Source organism: Ailuropoda melanoleuca, chromosome 2, assembly GCF_002007445.2.
Source record: "Ailuropoda melanoleuca isolate Jingjing chromosome 2, ASM200744v2, whole genome shotgun sequence".
Classification (NCBI taxonomy): Eukaryota; Metazoa; Chordata; class Mammalia; order Carnivora; family Ursidae; genus Ailuropoda; species Ailuropoda melanoleuca.
The window spans coordinates 87,684,629-87,703,942 of NC_048219.1; the positions used below are offsets into that span (position 1 = coordinate 87,684,629).

At 39.1% G+C, this 19,314-nt stretch overlaps 1 protein-coding gene and 1 pseudogene across 1 annotated transcript in view; both read left to right on the forward strand.

The window, feature by feature from the left end:
* Positions 1-19,314, forward strand: part of RPRD2 (regulation of nuclear pre-mRNA domain containing 2) — a 90,984-nt gene that overhangs the window by 41,722 nt on the left and 29,948 nt on the right.
* LOC117801046 lies at positions 4,397-6,219 on the forward strand (annotated as a pseudogene).

The window sequence follows — 19,314 nt, forward strand, 5'->3', positions numbered from 1 at the left end:
TATTTACAACAACAGGCAGCTGGCCTGAAGTTCATAGTTTGCTGACTGCTGGCTCACATAAAGTCAACTAATAAGAGAGGTCATTTAAATAGTTGGATTCAAGTTCAAGTGCTAGGCATAACCAATTAAAAATGTAATTAGGAGAAAAGATTCCTTTTGCAACAAAAAGTACTGCCCCCCAGAATAAAAGAGATCCCACTCAAGAGTAAATGTATTAAGAAGTATGTTAAGGCTTTTATAAAGAAAACTTTTTTAGACTTTACTAAAGGGTAGTAAAGATTTGGATAAATGAAAAGATACATTATGTACCATTTTGAAGAGAAAGATTTGGTATTGTTAAAAATATGATTCCCATTATGTAATCTATAAATTCATTGTAATCCCAGTCAAAATCTCAATAGGGTTTAACGTGGAAGGATAAAATATATAATACAATTGTTTCAAAGAATAGTAAGGCTAGATTTCCCCTATCAGTTATTAATATAGATTTTTAAACTCTAATAGAAGCAGAAGACTATATCAGTGAAATAATATATTCTTGTTTATAAACAAATTAATTATACAGTATATGATAAACGAGGGGATCGTAAGGCATGAACTTCAGTATTCCATAAACATCCCTATCCCAACCACTAGTACCTTCTTTTAAATTTCTATTCACAAATATACTTTAGATAAAATTCTACCCTCCTGTGAATTCTTTTCTCTTAATCTATGGCTATTTTTAAAATCCGTTTAATTCAGGAGGGGCAAATGACTAGAGTTCCAGGCAGGTCACATTTAGGGAGGTGGGTTGAATGTGAAGAAAACCCATCTAAAAGCAGCAGCAGCTACTCAGCCCTAGCCTGTGGCCATAAAGCAGTAGATGTCCAGTGTTAACCCGTACTGCCAGACCTTCCAAGGACTTTTTCACCTTTTTTTTTTTTTAAGATTTTATTTATTTATTTGAGAGAAAGAGCACGAGCAGGGGAAGGGGCCGAGGGAGATGGAGAAGCAGGCTCCCCACTGAGCAGGGAGCCCGATGCGGAGCTATAGGACCCTGAGATCATGACCTAAGCTGAAGACAGACATTTAACTGATTGAACCATACAGGTGCCCCAAGACCTTCTCACTTTTTAAGCTAGGTCAAAACCTGGATTTTTATACGAAGTCTCCCAATTTTTAAATGTGTGAAGCTAAATCACATTTTTAAAAAAGGTTACTGCTAGCCAAACAAAACACATCTCTTGACTAAATTTGAACCATAGGTAACCTGTTAGAGTCTTCTGCATTAGGGCGTGCCGTTTATTCCTTTAATCGCTTTAAGGAGTTACTTGGTTTCATGTGACTAAAAGTTTCACCCTACTTCTTTTTGTGAATTACTGCCTCATTATTATATGATGATACTCAGCTCAGAACATCTAAAACAATAATATACCTTACATTTGTATAAAGCCCTGCTCCCACAGCTTGTGTGAAAATAGGTTATAAATTGAAAATTGTTATACAAATGGTATTTGAAACTCACAGTAACCAACTTTGCAGGTAAGCAAATTGAATTTTATTATTTCTTTTTACAAAATGAGAAAACTGAAGCCCGGAGCAGTTAAGAAGTTACCCAAACTAGGGGCGCCTGGGTGGCATAGCGGTTAAAGCGTCTGCCTTCGGCTCAGGGCGTGATCCCGGCGTTGCGGGATCGAGCCCCACATCGGGCTCCTCCACTATGAGCCTGCTTCTTCCTCTCCCACTCTCCCTGCTTGTGTTCCCTCTCTCGCTGGCTGTCTCTATCTCTGTCGAATAAAGAAATAAAATCTTTAAAAAAATAAAAAAAAGAAGTTACCCAAACTAAAATGTCAATTTAGTAAAGAGGTGAGAATAAATTGAGATTTTTCTGACTCTTAGTCTCCTGTTATTTCTATCTGACAATACAGTCTGCCTAAACTTAACTTAGTTTTTCATCTTATAATGGCCCCTTAGTAATTTTAAATTCTTGTCCCTTCATTTCTTTCTTTTTTTTTTTTAAGATTTTATTTATTTATTTGAGAGACAGAGAGAGCACACAAAGGAAGAGGGAGAAGGAGAAGCCGACTCCCCGCTGAGCAGGGATTCCCAATTCAGGGCTCGATCCCAGGACCCAGGGATCATGACCTGAGCCGAAGGCAGATGCTTAACCCACTGAGGCACCCAGGCACCCCAGAGAGAAGCTGACTCCCCACTGAGCAGAGAGCCTGACATGGGGCTCGACCCCAGGACCCAGGGATCATGACCTGAGCTAAAGGCAGACACAACCTACTGAGGCACCCAGGCACCCCCTCATTTTTTTTTTTTTAAGATTTTATTTATTTGACAGAGAGAGACACAGCAAGAAGAGGGAACACAAGCAGGGGGAGTGGGAGAGGGAGAAGCAGGCTTCCCGTTGAGCAAGGAGCCCAACGCAGGGCTCAATCCCAGGACCCTGGGATCATGACCTGAGCCGAAGGCAGACACTTAACAACTGAGCTACCCAGGCGCCCCGGCCCCTCATTTCTTAGTCACTTACCAGAGACTTATTGTTTTCCTGTTCCTTCCTCCTTTTCTGTCTTTAAATTCCCATTATCATCTCTATTCGATATATTTTTATATCAAATATATATTTTATATGACATATATAAATATATATTTATATATTTTATACTGCTTATCTGATATAAACCTGTTTTTTTTTTAATCTGTATAAATCTGCCAGTAATAGTATCCACCCCACAGAGCCTGGGAACTACTAAATGAGTAAATACTATGATATAGAGTGAGTGCTTAGAATAGTGAGTGGCATATAATAAACACCTAATAAATGTTAGCTGCTGCTGTGATGATGAGGTTGATAATGATGATTGCCCCTACAATTATTATTAACAAATTAATGTTACCAAATCACTGCTCTGATCATTCTTTAAAAAAATATTTTTATATTACTGTATAATGAATTCTTTTCCATGTTTGTTATTTTCTTTTTTGACTGTCAAACCAACTATTTAATAGAATTGGGGCAAAGAGTATTATCCTCATTTTACAGATAAGGATACTGATAATAAAGTAAATGATACAAAACTACTTTAAGATAGGTGATTGAACATTTAAAAAAATAAAAAAGAATGAGATCGTGCCAGTAGCCATCGTTGGGTTTTTTCACTGTGCAGTCGCATTATCTAAGCTCCTTGGGAAGGCACTTAATGCCCTTCCAGTCAGATGTCAACTTCCCACCCTTGTCACTAGCTCTCCCAGGTCCCAGTAATGAGCCATTGCTCTAGCCAAACACTCACGTGATGTGTCCTAATACAAGTGCTTGTGAATTTTTCTTCCTGGAATATTTTTCCTTTCTTGAGAAGCAGTGAAACTTAGAAGTTAAGAATCCAAGTTTTTGGAATCAGGCTGCCTAGGTTTAAATCCTTGTTAACCACTTGTTAAACTAATTATTTAATTTTTCTGTGCTTTAGTTCTCTCACCTATAAATGAGAACAATAGTACATCTTGTATCTTAGGGTTGTTGTGAGGTAACCCTCGCAAGCTAATGTATGGAAAGCACTTATAAAAGTACCTGGAACACAAGAGACGTCAAAAATTAATGAGCTAAGTATCTATCTCAAGAAGTTCACAAAAGAAGAACAAAATAGCCGAAGGAAGGAAGAAAAGATATATAATAAGAGCAGACACTCATGAAATTTAAAAAAGGCAAACACAAAGTGGGGAACTTAGAATAGTCGAATTTGTAAAGGAAGCAGAATGTTAGTTGCCAGGGACTGGAGGGAGGGGAAATGGCAAGTTTAATAGATGTAGAGTTTCAGTTTTGCAAGATGAACAGAGGCCTGGAGATGGATGGTGATGGTTGCACAATGATATGAATATACTTTTTTTTTAAAGATTTTATTTATTTATTTGACAGAAAGCACGCACACAAGCAGGGGGAGCGGGAGAGGGAGAAGCAGGCTCCCTGCTCAGCAGGGGGCCTGCCGCAGGCTCCATCCCAGGACACTGAACCGACCGAGCCAGCCCGGCACACTGATGAAAGGATATACTTAATCCTGCTGAACTTTTCACTTAAAAAATGGTTCAGATGATAAATTTTATATGTTAATTTTTACCATGGTAAAAAGAAAATTGGGGGGAAAAAACGTAACAAGACCGAACAAACATACAATAGAAGGATTCAACAAAGGAAACATTGTTTTGTTGTTGTTGTTGTTGTTGTTGTTTTTGAGGAAATAATAAAACTGATAAACTTTAGATGAGATTGACCAAGAAAAAAGAAGGCATAAATAAACTGTATTAGAAATGTAGAAAGTAGGGGCGCCTGGGTGGCTCAGTCGTTAAGCGTCTGCCTTTGGCTCAGGGCATGATCCCAGGGTCCTGGGATCGAGCCCTACATCGGGCTCCCTGCGCTCCTGGGAGCCTGCTTCTTCCTCTCCCACTCCCCCTGCTTGTGTTCCCTCTCTTGCTGGCTGTGTCTCTCTTTGTCAAATAAATAAATAAATAAATAAAATCTTTTAAAAAAATGTAGAAGTTAGATGTGTTACCAATATCAACAGCTTTATTCCAATAAATTTAAAGATATAGACAAAATGGTAAAGTTCCTCAAAAATACAAGTGACTAAATGGCTCAGATAAAAAACTGAGGACCTTATAATCCTGTAACCGTTGAATAAATTCAGCCCGTCCTCAGAAATCTTCCCATAAGAACATCCCCTGGTTTTGCCATGGGTTTGCCACCAGAACACAAGTGTCGTGAAAACCACTGCTAAAGCCACGCCAGAATGGTAAAGGAAAAGATTTATATCAACATTGTTGTCACTGGAAAACAAGTCCACCACTACTGGCCATTTGATCACAAATGTGATGGGATCAAAAAATTTGAGAAGGTGGCTGCTGGGATGGGAATAGGCTCCTTCAGGTATGCCTGGGTCTTGGATAAACTGAAAACTGAATGTGAGCATGGTATCACCATTGATTCCTCCCGGTCGAAATTAAAGAGCAGCAAGTATTATGTGACCCTCAGTGATGCCCCAGGACACAGACTTTATCAAAACCATGATTGCAGGTACTTCTCAGGCTGACTGTGCTGTCCTGTTTATTACTGTTGGTGTTTGGTGAATTTGAAGAAGGTAACTCCAAGAATCGGCAGACTCATGAGCATGCCCTTTTGGCTTACACACTGGGTATGACATGACTATTTGTTGGTGTTAATAAGATGGATTCTATAAAGCCACAGCACAGCCAGAAGAGATATAAGGAAATCATTAAGAAGGTCAGCACCCACATTAAGAAAATTGGCTCCCACCCTGACAGAGTAGCATTTGTACTAGTTTCTGGTTGGAATAGTGACAACATGCTGGACCCAAGTACTAATACACCTTGGTTCAAGGGATAAGAAAGTCCCCCGGGAAGATGGCCATGCCAGTGGAACCATGCTCCTTGAAGCTGTGGATTGCCTTCTCTCAGGAACTTGTCCAGCTGACAGGCCCTTGCATCTGCCACTCTTAAGATGACTACAAAATAAGTGGTACTGATACTGTCCCAGTTGGCCAACTAGATACTAGTATTCTCAAACCCAACATAGTGGTCACCTTTGCTCTGGTCAGTGTTACACCTGAAGTAGAGTCTTTTGAAATGCACTGTGAAATTCTGAGTGAAGCTCTTCCTGGGAACAGCGTGGGCTTCAGTGTCAAGGATGTGCCTGTCAGAGATGTTTATCATGGCTCAAGTGGTTATCCTGAACTGTCTGGGCCAAATCAGGGCTGGTTATGCATCAGTGCCGGATTGTCACACAGCTCACATGCTTATAATATGTTTGCTGAGCTGGAGGACAAGATTAATTACCATCCTGGTGAGAAGCTGGAAGATGGCCCCAAACTCTTGAAATTGTTAATACTATTTTTGGCAAACCCAGTATGTCAGGAGCTTCTCTGACTATCCTCTTCTGAGATATTTTTTGTTATTGTTTTGCTATTTGTGGTATGAGGTGGACCATTGCTATGGGTGTTACCAAAGCAGTGGACAAGAAGGCTGTTGGACATGGCAAGATCACCAGTCGGCTCTGTCTCGAAAGCTCAGGAGGCTAAATGAATTTTATCCCTAATACCTGCCACCCTGTTTTAAGATTTTATTTAGGGGCACCTGGGTGGCTCAGTCGGTTAAGTGTCTGCCTTCGGCTCAGGTCATGATCCCAGGCTCCCGGGATCGAGCCCAGCGTCAGGCTCCTTGCTCAGTGGGGAGCCTGCTTCTCCATTCTCCCTCTCCTACTCCGCTTGTGCTCGCTATCAAATAAATAAAATCTTTTTTAAAAATAAAGATTTTAGGGGCGCCTGGGTGGCACAGCAGTTAAGCGTCTGCCTTCAGCTCAGGGCGTGATCCCAGCGTTATGGGATCGAGCCCCACATCAGGCTCTTCCGCTATGAGCCTGCTTCTTCCTCTCCCACTCCCCCTGCTTGTGTTCCCTCTCTCTCTGGCTGTCTCTATCTCTGTCGAATAAATTAAAAAAATCTTTAAAAAAAAAATAAAAAATAAAGATTTTATTTATTTGAAAAAGGGAGAGAGCACAAACAGGAGGAGGGGCATAGGGAGAGAGAGAAGCAGACTCCCCACCAAGCAGGGAGCCCAGCGCAGGGGCCCGATCCCAGGACCCTGGGATCATGACCTTAGCCACCCCAGCGCCCCCTTGTCACTCTGTTCTTAATCAGTGGTAGGAAAACTGTCTCAAAACTCTTTGTCTCAGTTGGCTATAAGTTTAATAATAAAAGACCAGGGGGCACCTGGGTAGCTCAGTCAGTTAAGTGTCTGCTTTCAGCTCAGGTCATGATCCTGGGTTTCTGGGATTGAGCCCCACATCAGGCTCTCTGCTCAGCAGGGATCCTGCGTCTCCCTCTCCCTCTGCCTGCCGCTCTGCCTGCTTGTGTGCTCTCTCTTTCTCCCTGTCAAATAAATGGATGAAATCTTAAAAAAAAATTTTTTTTTAAATAAAAGACTGGTTAATGCCCATAAAAAATAAAATCTATTCAAGTTATTGCTTATATGATAATAAAAGCTACAGGACAAAAGAAAAAAGGCTGGTTAATGTAACAGTGCATCATAAAACCTTCAGAATGAAGGGAGAATATTTTGTAGACCATTTTTTTATGTGTGGCAGTTTTAAGTTACTAGTTTTCAAAATCAGTACTTTCCAGTGGAAGCAACCTGACCAAAAATCTGTCACAGAATTTTGAGACCCATTAAAACAAAGTTTAATGAGAAAAAAAAAAATCCTTGACCTAGGTGCTTCACCAGCAAGTTCACCAGTTACTGAAGGAAGAAATAATTCCAGTCATACTCACAGTTGTTGAGAGAACAGAGAAAGAATGCTCTTCAGCTTTACCTTAATGGCACTAGCATAACCTCGATGCCAAAGTTTAACTGGGAAATATGAGGAAAGAAAAGTACAAACTGATCTTATGAACAGCCTGAGTCTAGTGGAACATAAAGAGTATAGTACATCGTAACTATGTGGGGTTTATCCGTGGAATGGAAGCATGGTTTAATACAGAGTAAATTCATCCAATTCACTATGCTTAAGAATAAAAAGAGAAAAATTGTATGATGATCTTAAAAGGTGCAGAAAAAGTAAGTAAAAAATCCGTTCAATATAAAACAAACCAGGAATAGAAAGGAATTTCTCCAGTCTAGTAACCTATATCTTCCAAAAATAAAAACCTACAGCAAACATGCTATATATGAGGAACAAAACAAGGGTGATGCCCAGTATCAACATTTCTGTTCAACTTTGTCATGGAGTTCCTAGCCAGAAGGGAGAGAGGGAGGAAGCAAAAGTGTATAAATGAAAGGATTGGGAAGGAAAAAAACAAAATTGTCATTAATTGCAGATGATATGATTAGCAAGGTTGTTAGACCCAAATCAATAATAATAAAATTAATTATTTTAGCTGTATACCAGAAGCAAAGTAAGAACATTAAAAAAAATTAATTCTTTATACTGGGGAGGTGGGGGAGAGATCTAGTTGATTCTTATTATTCATAGTAATTATGTTCCGTGAAGTTGCCATGAACAGTGAATTAGTGAATACTGAATCATTGCTCCTAGGGCAAATACAGGGTTAAGTTCCTGGTCACAATATTTTTGTCAACTGATCAATACATAACCTTAGTTAATGTAGGTTTCTGTGTACAGATACCTTATTTAATATATATTAATATATTTTGATTAACATTGAATTCATGGCTAACAGCCCTATATAATGCTTGAACAAAGTCTATCTAATACATGTGTTTTCTGTGTAAGGCACATCACAGCCTTCTTGTGCTTAGGAGCTCTAGACAGAAGAACTTGAGCACTATGCTTGGGGGCCATTTTAAACAGCAAAATCATCACTCAGAAGCACAACAATGCAAAGACATGTGGCACTGAATAGACGATCAAAAGGATCCTTGTTTTAGTATGATAGCTGAAACAAGATGGCAGAGCGTCACCTTGTTTGACCTCATCTGAGAACATGCCATCAGCCAACTTGAAGTTTTCACCATTCTGTATGTGTCTAGGAATGACTGAAAAAACAAAACATTGCTTTTGGGTTACAAATAAATTTTAGCAAGTAAGTGAATTTGCAAATGGGGAATCCAGGATTGAGATTAATGAGGATCGACTGTGTGTAGAAATAATCTTTAAAAGGATTAGTGTAAGACCTCTATGGAAAAGATTATAAAACATAATTGAGAAACATTGTAGAAAACCTAAATAGGCATTTGTGGATAGGGAAGACTCAGTATTTAACAATGTCGATTCTTCCCAAATTGATTTATAAATCCAGTGCAATCTTTTTTTTTNTTTTTTTAGATTTTACTTTTTTTTTTTTTTTAAAGATTTTATTTATTTATTCGACACAGAGAGAGACAGCCAGCGAGAGAGGGAACAACAAGCAGGGGGAATGGGACAGGAAGAAGCAGGCTCATAGCAGAAGAGCCTGATGTGGGGCTCGATCCCATAACACTGTGATCACGCCCTGAGCCAAAGGCAGACGCTTAACCATTGTGCCACCCAGGCGCCCCTAAGATTTTACTTTTTAAGTTCTGTCTGTACCCAGCATCGGTCTCAAACTCACAGCCCTGAGGTCAGGAGTCACATGCTCCACAGACTGAGCCAGCCTGGTGCCCCAATTCAGGGCAATCTTAATTAAGATCTCAGTAAAGGTACCCTCCCCCCTTTTTGCAGATTGGCTCTGAATTTTATGTGGAAGTGCAGAGAGTGCAGAGAGTTCTCCTTCCCCTCCGCCAGAAAGAGAAAGCCAGAAACTGTTAAAGAATAACAAGGTGGAAGGACTGACTCTACCAGATTTCAAGCCTTATTATAAAGCTGTAATAAATAAAGCAGTATGGTATTAGCCCAAGATGGCCAAAGAAGCTGGTGGAATATAATACAAAGTCTAGACACAGACCAATGTATGTGTATACTATATCCGTCTATGAAACTATGGGTAGTGGAAAAGGAACTTTTTTCTTATAACTATTGCCCAGGCAGTTGGTTATTTATATATATGTATATAAAATTAGATCATATATATGTGTATATATATGTATGTATATATGTATATGTGTATATGATTAGATCTCATTCATACCATACACGAAAATTAGTTGCTTGTTAAATACAAAAGAACCAGAGGCCCCTGGGTGGCTTAGTTAAAATCCAACTCTTGATCTCGGCTCAGGTCTTGTTCTCAGGGTCATGAGTTCAAGCCCTGTGTTGGGCTCCACACTGGGCTTGGAGTGTACTTTAAAAAAAAAAAAAAAAAAGGGAACTTAAAGAAAAAAAAAGAACTATAAATCTTTTTGAAGGAGAATATCATGACCTTACCCCAAAAGATTGATAAATTCGACTACTTTAAAACAAAGACCTTCTGTTTATTGAAAGACACCATAAAGAGTGAAAAGACAAGCCACAGAGTGGGAGAAAATATCTGCGGTGCAGTCAACAAAGGGTTCATATCCAGAATACACAAATAACAAAATAACAACAAAAAAAAGACAAAAAAAATTAGAAGGTTTTACCTGGCACTTACCATATTAGAAATTAAAACAAATTGTTTAAGTATTAATCACCTTTAAAGCAATAAACAAATAATTGGGGCACCTGGGTGGCTCATTCGGTTAAGCGTCTGACTCTTGATTTTAGTTCAGGCCATGATCTCGGGGTTGTGAGATCGCGTCCCAAGACGGGCTTCGTGCTGGGCGTTGAGCTTAAGATTCTCTCTCTCCTCTCCCTCTGCCCCTCCTCCACCTCTCAAAAAACAACAAAATTTTTTAAAAAATTTTAATGAGGGGCGCCTGGGTGGCACAGTCAGTTAAGCGTCAGACTGTTGGTTTTGGCTCAGTTGGTGATCTCATGGTCATAGGATCGAGCCCTGCATCAGTCTCCACACACAGCACAGAGTCTGCTTGAGATTCTGTCCCTCTCCCTCTGCCCCTTCTGCTTGTGTTCTCTTTCATAAATAGATAAATTTTTAAAAGAATTTTTATTGAGAAGAGCTCATTTTTTTGCCGATCTCTTTAATATCTGGTACAGTGGTGCAGTAGAGATCTAATTTTACAGTGTACAGTTAAATTCTGTTCTCTGCTTCTGCATTCAGTTTGTTGTGATATCACATTATATAGCCTTAGAACTGCTGAGGTATGTGTATCATTACATACGGTGTAAGTCAAGTTCCAGTCGGGAGAGGGAAACGCACACACCAGTAATTTAAATAGGAAAATCTAATGTAAAGAATTGTTAAGTAGGTAAAATGTAGCTAACTACTACTAGAAGGAATAAGAGAACTCTAAGGTATAATGGGATAATACGTGCTGAAAGCAGCTACTACCTCTGGACCTGAGGGAAAAGTGAAGAAAGAGCCCTCCTGTCCTCCCAACTGAGATTCAGACCTGAGGAAAGAGTGGATTGCTGCAAGAATATGCTACCTGCCATTGTAGCGGCAGAGACTGGCTGGGGAGCCCTCATCACTGATGGCAAAAACAACACTCCGCTGTGCTCAAACCCTGCCAGGAAGCCTATATGCTGTTGAGCCATTTGAGAACAGAACACCAAAAGAATCCCAACTGCTTCTTTGAGCCTGTCAGTGTGGCTCTAGGGACCTCTATTGGCAGAGACTAACACTGAGCGTAGGGGAAATAAAGTTTGCAGTCTGGCTCTTGTACCACAAAGAAGGGTGGGTTTAGAGCTGAGAGGCAATACATTAATAACTAGCACATATACTTACCAGATAGGGAATACATTTTAAAGTCCACCAATACCAACATTAGCAGGACTGTGGCACAGTGGAAGCTCTCGTATGCTGTTGGTCTAAGGGTTGCTTGGTATAAAATAACCTTCTTTTGAAAAGTTTGTTATGTACACACTATGATCTTTGGATTTCACCCCAAGGCTTTTACTCCTGAGAAACTTGCATAGATACAGCAAAATCAATGGCAGAAAATTTTTATAGCAACATTGTTCTTGGTAATAAAAATTTGGAAACAATCCAGATGTTTTTCTGCAGTAAAATGAATGTGTTGTGGCATATTGGAATAACCAGACAGCAAAGCATATTAATGAATTTCAGTTACATGCAACAACATAGATAAATCTCACAAAATATTGATTGCAAGTACAAAGGAATACTTATGCATATATGATATGATTCCTTTATATAAAATTCAAGTTTGACAAAAAGAAACTATTATTAATTTAAATAGGACCTACATGTTAGAACCATAAAGAAAAGTAAGAAAACAATTACCACAGAAGTCCACCATGTTAGGTAGTTAAGTGGATGGTGCTTTTGAAAGGGTCCACTTGAGTCCTCTGGGGAGCTGGCAGTATTTTATTTCTTGTGATTACATGGGTACTCACTTTTTAATTATATGTTGAATAATTTTATATATGTATGTTTTAAGCAGGTTTTCTGTCATGTTCATTTCATAATCTCAAAATGTAACCATTTTATTTTTTTAAGATTTTATTTATTTGAGAGAGAGAATGCAAGCGGGGGGCCGGGGGAGGAGCGGAGGAAGAAGAACAGGCAGACTCTGTGCTGGGCGCAGAGCCTGACGCGGGGCTTGATCTCATGACACTGAGATCATGACCTGAAGCTGAAATCAGGTCAGACGCTTGACTGAGCCACCCAAGGGCCCCCACCACTTTAAAAGATTAAAATTGAGCACAAAAAAGACTTACTTAGACTAAATCTGAATTTTAAATTGCAATTTTCAGTGAATAGAAGAAGTTGGTTCCTTTTGAAAATTGAATTGGCAGCCTTAAAGGGCAAGTTGTATAATAAACCATAGAGCAGTGTAGTATTCACACTTAGGTGACAAGCTCTGTAAGATACTGCTTCCTCCATCCCTTCTTTGAGATTCTGTATCAAGAAATTTTCCCTTCCTGACATCTTTGTTTCAGTCTGCATTAAGGTATACCTTGTCTCTTCTTCTATCCTGGCACCTAACACACTACTTTGTAATTGATAGAAGTGCTTTTTATCACCAGTTTCTGCCCCCCTGACTTTGAGCTGCTGCTCTCAGCATAATGCCAGGCACTTCCTAGGTGATTGGTAAATGCCTGTACAATGGATGACTGATGATTGGATGGGATGGAGATACTGTGGAGTGCTGAAAAGCAGCGTGTCTTTATACAGGCCCCAGATATTCCTAGGTGGGTCCATGGGTGTAGTTTAAAGGGTCTTCGTTTATGAGAAATAAAATTTTAAATTTTATTTTATAATAATTTAAAATTCAATTATCTATTATACTATTTAGTATCATCTGTATGATTAACAGTTCTGCAATTCGTTTTCAGTGGCTGTGTTAATGTGTTTGTCATCGCATTTTTTTTCTTTGTTTTTTGGGGGGGTTGTGTGATTGCATTTTGGCATGAGGTGATATTATTTTATGGGAAGCTAATGAGAACAGATTAAAGATGGCTTTAATATATACATAATTGTTTGTATCCAGTGAAGGCAGTAATGATTTCACTTTACACTATGGAAAATATTTTCAGTAGTTTAAATGGAGAAAAATGGTGAAATAATTGAATAGTAAGGATATTACAGAGTTGGTAAATTTAAAACAACATATACATTATCATGCTCACATTGTAATATATTTCAACAAAATATCTTTTATCCCTTTAATGTCAGTATGAATGGTATTTGCATTATACTTAATTTGTAAATTCTAATTTGTAATTTCTATAGAATTTATAAGAGCTATAGAATGTAATCAATAGGATCATACAAGGGTAAAAAGATATATGGAGACTTTGCAGTCATCTTCATAGGAAATCCAAGAGAATTCACAGACTAAAAAGACTTTAGCAGGGTTCCTGGGTACAAATCAACATCTCGGAATCAACAGCATTTCAATACATCAGAAACAACCAGTCAAAAAATATAATAGAAAAACAGATGTTGTTAATAGTAACAACAAAAGCTATGTAAAGTATCTAGAATAAAAGCATGTTGGGGCGCCTGGGTGGCACAGTGGTTAAGCGTCTGCCTTCGGCTCAGGGCGTGATCCTGGTGTTATGGGATTGAGCCCCACATCAGGCTCTTCCGCTATGAGCCTGCTTCTTCTCTCCCATCCCCCTGCTTCTGTTCCCTCTCTCGCTGGCTGTCTCTATCTCTGTCGAATAAATAAATAAAATCTAAAAAAAAAAAAAAACAAAACAAAACAAAAAATAAAAGCATGTTAAGACCTTTCTGGAGAAAATTACAAACTGTTACAAAAAGATGATATCAGCATGTAAATACAGTACACTTTAATAAAAATCCCAATAAGACATTTTAAGAAACTTGTTATACTGATTCTAAAATTCACATAGGGGATGCCTGAGTGGCTAAGTTGGTTAAGTTTCTGCCTTCGGCTCAGGTCGTGATCCCGGGGTCCTGGCATCGAGCCCCATGTCTGGCTCTCTGCTCAGCCAGGAGCCTGCTTCTCTCTCTCCCTCTGCTTCTCCCCCTGTTCTCTCTCTCTCTCTGTCAAATAAATAAATAAAATCTAAAAATAAAATAAAAAAATAAAATTCCAGTGTCTAGGAGTAGACATTGTTGACTGTTGATAAGACTTGATAAACGGCAAGTAGGACTTAACCTATGAAATACCAAGATTTATTATTTGGCTATTATAATTATAAAAGAATGTGATATCAGTATAAGGATAGATTAAAGGAACAGAGAAAGCCCAGAAATGGTATATACAGGACCTTTGTAAATGGTAGAAGTTGCATTGCAAATCATTGGAGGAAAGATGAACTCTTCAGTAAGTGAGTCTGAGACATACGCTTTCCATCCAGAAAAAATACAATTAATTGTTAAATGTTTTTCTAAACCATATACACAAATATGTTCCAAGTGAATTACCTTAGTGTATAAAATAAAACTTTTAAAATGTTAGAGAGAAATATGTTTTTATGACTCTAAAGGTTAAAAGCTCTTGTAGAGGGCACCTGGGTGGCTCAGGTGGTTGAGTGTCCGACTCTTGATTTCAGCTCAGGTCATGATCTCACAGTTGTGAGATCAAGCCCCAAGTCAGGCTCCATGCTGAGTGTGGAGCCAGCTTAAGATTACCTTTCTCCCTCTCCGTCTGCCCCTCCCTGCCTTCCCTCTCTCTCTCTCTCTTTTTTTTTTTTTTAAAGACTTTATTTATTTGACAGAGACAGACAGCCAGCGAGAGAGGGAACACAAGCAGGGGGGAGTGGGAGAGGAAGAAGCAGGCTCCCAGTGGATCAGGGAGCCCAATGCGGGGCTCGATCCTACGACTCTGGGATCATGACCTGAGCCAAAGGCAGACGCCCAATGACTGAGCCACCCAGGNCCTGAGCCCCCCAGGCGCCCCCCCCCCCCGCCTTCCCTCTCTTAAAAAAAAAAAGCTCTTACAGAGAAACAAAAGTACTTAAGAATTTAATGACATCAAAATTAGACTTCTGGGGGCACCTACGTAGCTCAGTCGGTTGAGCATCTGCCTTCAGCTCGAGTCATTATCCCAGGGTCCTGGGATCAGTCCCCAAGTCAGGCTCTCTGCTTGGTGGAGAGCCTGCTTCTCCTTCTCCCTCTGTCTGCCTATCTTCCTACTTGTACTCACTCTCTCTGTGTCAAATAAATATAATCTTAAAAAAAAGTTAGACTTCTGCATTATAGAAAACATCATAAAAATAAAGACAAGTAACACACTAGGGAAGATATTTGTTATAGACAAATAGAAAAGTTGTATAAATGGGGATCACTTAGGAGACACAGAATAGCAAGTTTTTAGAGATAAAATCTAATTTTTGAGCTTGTCCAAGTTTTTTTAAATGTTGACCATTTCCTTAAGTTGATCTATTACTTAGTCTTCCATTCAGTTAGTTAGCAAATATTTACTAAGAACCTATAAGACATAGCACATGACATCCCAGAAATAAGAGCTTGGAAAAGAAAAGATATTCCCCTGAGTGAGATACAAGATTATGCTGTTTAGCTTGTTTATTTTAACTGTGATACTTGGGCGCCTCCTCCTGTACTCTTCATCAGCTTTACTCTTTGAAATAATTTGTTAACACCTTGCTGTTTTAAAGGCAGGTGGGGGGTGCTAGCAAAGGAAGCATCTGTTGACTGTCTTAACACTTCTGCAAGGTCAGCCAGTTGTTTGTTACTTATAAGTCAACAACAAAGTTTATAATTAATTTTTTATGTTATATGTCGTAATAATTGTACGTTTTATAGAAATTGATATTGTGATCAGTAATGGCTAAAATAGAGACCTAGAATAACATGGTGAGTAAAACTGCTATTCTGGATTTTATTTTGGTTTTATTTTCAGAGAGTTCCTAAATATGAGAGATGGTTGAATTGTAAAAGTTTGAGAGTTCTGTGTTTATATAACTAAGGAACGAATCTAGCTAAGAGTTTTAGAGCTAACAAATTATCTAGTAAAATCATTTTTACAAATGAAGAAAGCTAGGGGCGCCGGGCTGGCTCAGTTGGTAGAGCATATGACTCTTGATCTCGGGGTTGAGTTTGAGCCCCATGTTGAGTATAGAGATTACTTAAAAAAAAAGAATCTTTAAAAAAACCACACAAAAACAAATGAAGAAGCCTAGCCCCCAAAAGACTTCTTACTAAAACGGAACTAAAACCTCTAGTTTCTCCATCTAGGGCTACTTTTACTGTACTATACCCTAGTCTTAATTATATGTTTTCTTAGCAGTTGCTGTTTTTCTAGCATATTTTACTTGAGGACCTCATAGTGAATAGTTTGGTTTGACAATAACAAAATCCAATGGTTATTCAGTTCCTATTTAGTGAGCACCTTATAGTTGCCAAAGAAACAACAATAAATAAGTTCTCTCTGTTCTGAAGAAGCTCTGTAGTCTAGTTGGAAAGAAAGACAGTTATAGATATTTTGATTTGACTACTGGCCAGATGGCCGATCATCAGTTCCAGTTTTTTTGTGTTTTTTTTTCCCAGATTGTATTTATTTATTTGAGAGAGTGTGTGATGAGAGAGCACAAGCGGGGAGGAGGAGGGGGTTAGGGCAGAGGGAGAAGGAGAAGCAGACTCCACTCTCAGCAGGGAGCCCAACATAGGGCTTGATCCCAGGACCCTGAGGTCATGACCTAAACAAAGTTAGGTCTTTTTTTTTTTTAATAAAACAATTACATTCTTGACAGAATGTAAACTGCACCAGCAACAATGGACATATTAGAAAATGAGAGCTGACGGTAACCAGTATGCCTATGTCAGTGCTACCGTGCGGTCTGGCAGTTAGACTGGGACTCTGGAGAAAAGGGGTAAAGTGGTTTTGAGTCATAAGCACTCCCTGGTTTATGATATAAATTTTCTCTCGAGGAGTACATTTCTTATCTAGACCACCAGGAATCCCATAGATTAAGATCAGACAAATACATGCTTACAATCCAAAAACCACCAAACACTTTGGAAAACAAACCACCATGAAGGAGAATTAGCAGATTTATCCCCCCCCCCCAACAATGAGCTTTAGATAATAGAATTATCAGACAGAATATATAAACAACTATGTAAGAAATGTTAAAGATTGACATGAACAATGGATAGGATATTTGGACAGATTATAAAGAACCAACAGGAATTATAGAAAGAAAAAAGATTAAGCTAGAAATTTGTTCTGAAGAAATTAGAATGCAGCAATTAGAAGGAAGTGGAAAAATGATCAGAATGAGAGACCTAATTAACACCAATTTAGCTTCCAGGAGGAGAGAACATTTGAGTTCTTCTGAGGAGGTAATAGCTGAGAACTCTCTGAAAGTGATGAAAAACATGAATCTGCAGTTACAGCAACCACAACATACACTAAACAGGATAATTAAAAAAAAATTCACACCTAGTCATTGTAATGAAATTACAAAACCAAACCAAACCAGAAAATAACAAGTGTCAGGATTGGGGGGAAACTTCCGTTTCTGATAGAAATGTAAAATGGTGCAACAGCTATGGAAAACAGTTTGATGGTTCCTCAAAAACATAGAATTTCTGTCTGATCCAGCAGTTCTGCTTCTGGGTATATACTCCCCAGAAATGAATGCTGGGACTCAAACAAGTATTTGTACACCAGTGTTCAAAATGGCATTATTCACAATAGCCGAAAGGTAGAAGCAATTTCCAGAGGAATGGATATGCAAAATGTGGTATACATAAAATGGAATATCATTTAACTTTAAAAAGGAAAGAATTCTGGGGGCGCCTGGGTAGAGCAGTCGTTAAGCGTCTGCCTGCGGCTCAGGGCGTGATCCCGGAATTCCGGGATCGAGTCCCACATCAGGCTCCTCTGCTATGAGCCTGCTTCTTCCTCTCCCACTTCCCCTGCTTGTGTTCCCTCTCTCGCTGGCTATCTCTCTGTCACATAAATAAATAAAATATTTAAAAAAAAAAAAAAGGAAAGAATTCTGGCATATGCTACAACATGGATGAACCTTGAACACATTATGTAAAGTGAAATAAGCTAGTCACAAAGTACAAGTGTTATATGATTCCACTTAGATGAACTACAGTAATGAAATTTATAGACAGAAAGTACAGTTGGTGATTGCGGGGGGAAAGGGGAGATAATGTTCAGTGGGTATAGAGTTTGAGTTTTGCAAGGTGAAGAGAGTTGTAGAGATTGTACAACAGTGTAAACGTTGTATGTAAATGTGTATATCCATAGAGACAGAAAGTAGGTGAAAAGTTGTCAGGTGCTGGGGGAGACAATACTGGGGAGTTAATTATTTAATGGGTACAGAGTTTCTGTTTAGGATAATGAAAAATTGTGAAAATAGATAGTGGTGGTGGTTGTATAACATTGTAAATGTAATTAGGGGGCGCCTGGGTGGCACAGCGGTTAAGCATCTGCCTTCGGCTCAGGGCGTGATCCTGGCGTTATGGGAGAGCCCCACATCAGGCTCCTCCGCTAGGAGCCTGCTTCTTCCTCTCCCACTCCCCCTGCTTGTGTACCCTCTCTCACTGGCTGTCTCTATCTCTGTCAAATAAATAAATAAAATCTTTAAAAAAAAAACACACAGGGGCGCCTGGGTGGCACAGCGGATAAGCGTCTGCCTTCGGCTCAGGGCGTGATCCCGGCGTTATGGGATCGAGTCCCACATCAGGCTCCTCCGCTATGAGCCTGCTTCTTCCTCTCCCATTCCCCCTACTTGTGATCCCTCTCTCACTGGCTGTCTCTATCTCTGTCAAATAAATAAATAAAAAATCTTAAAAAAAAATAAATAAATAAAAAATAAAAAATAAAAAAAAACACACAAAACATTGTAAATGTAATTAATGCCGCTGAGTTGTACATTTTAAAAATGGTTAAAATGGCAAGTTTTATTCTACCACAATAAAAAATAAACAAAAAACAATGCCAAAGAGAAAAGACAGAAAGACAGATCACATACAGAAGACTATGATTAGATTGACAACACACTTCTCCATAGCAACTATGGAAACCAGATGGCAGTTATGAAAAGTATTTCATAGCATTTATAGAAAATAGCTGTCAATATTGTTGATATAGATTTGCATACAAAGCAGAACTACTTTTGAGAACCATTCAAGGGGCACCTGGGTGGCTCAGTCAGTTAAGTGTCTGCCTTCGGCTCAGGTCATGACCCCAGGGTCCTGGGATCGAGTCCTGCATCGGGCTTCTTGCTCAGCGGGGAGCCTGCTTTTCCCTCTGCCTGCCACTCCCCCTGCTTGTTCTCCCTCTCTCTCCTGACAAATAAAATCTTAAAAAAAAAAAAAATTCAAACCATATAAAGATACTTCCAGAGAAACAAAAGCTGAGATAATTTACCAT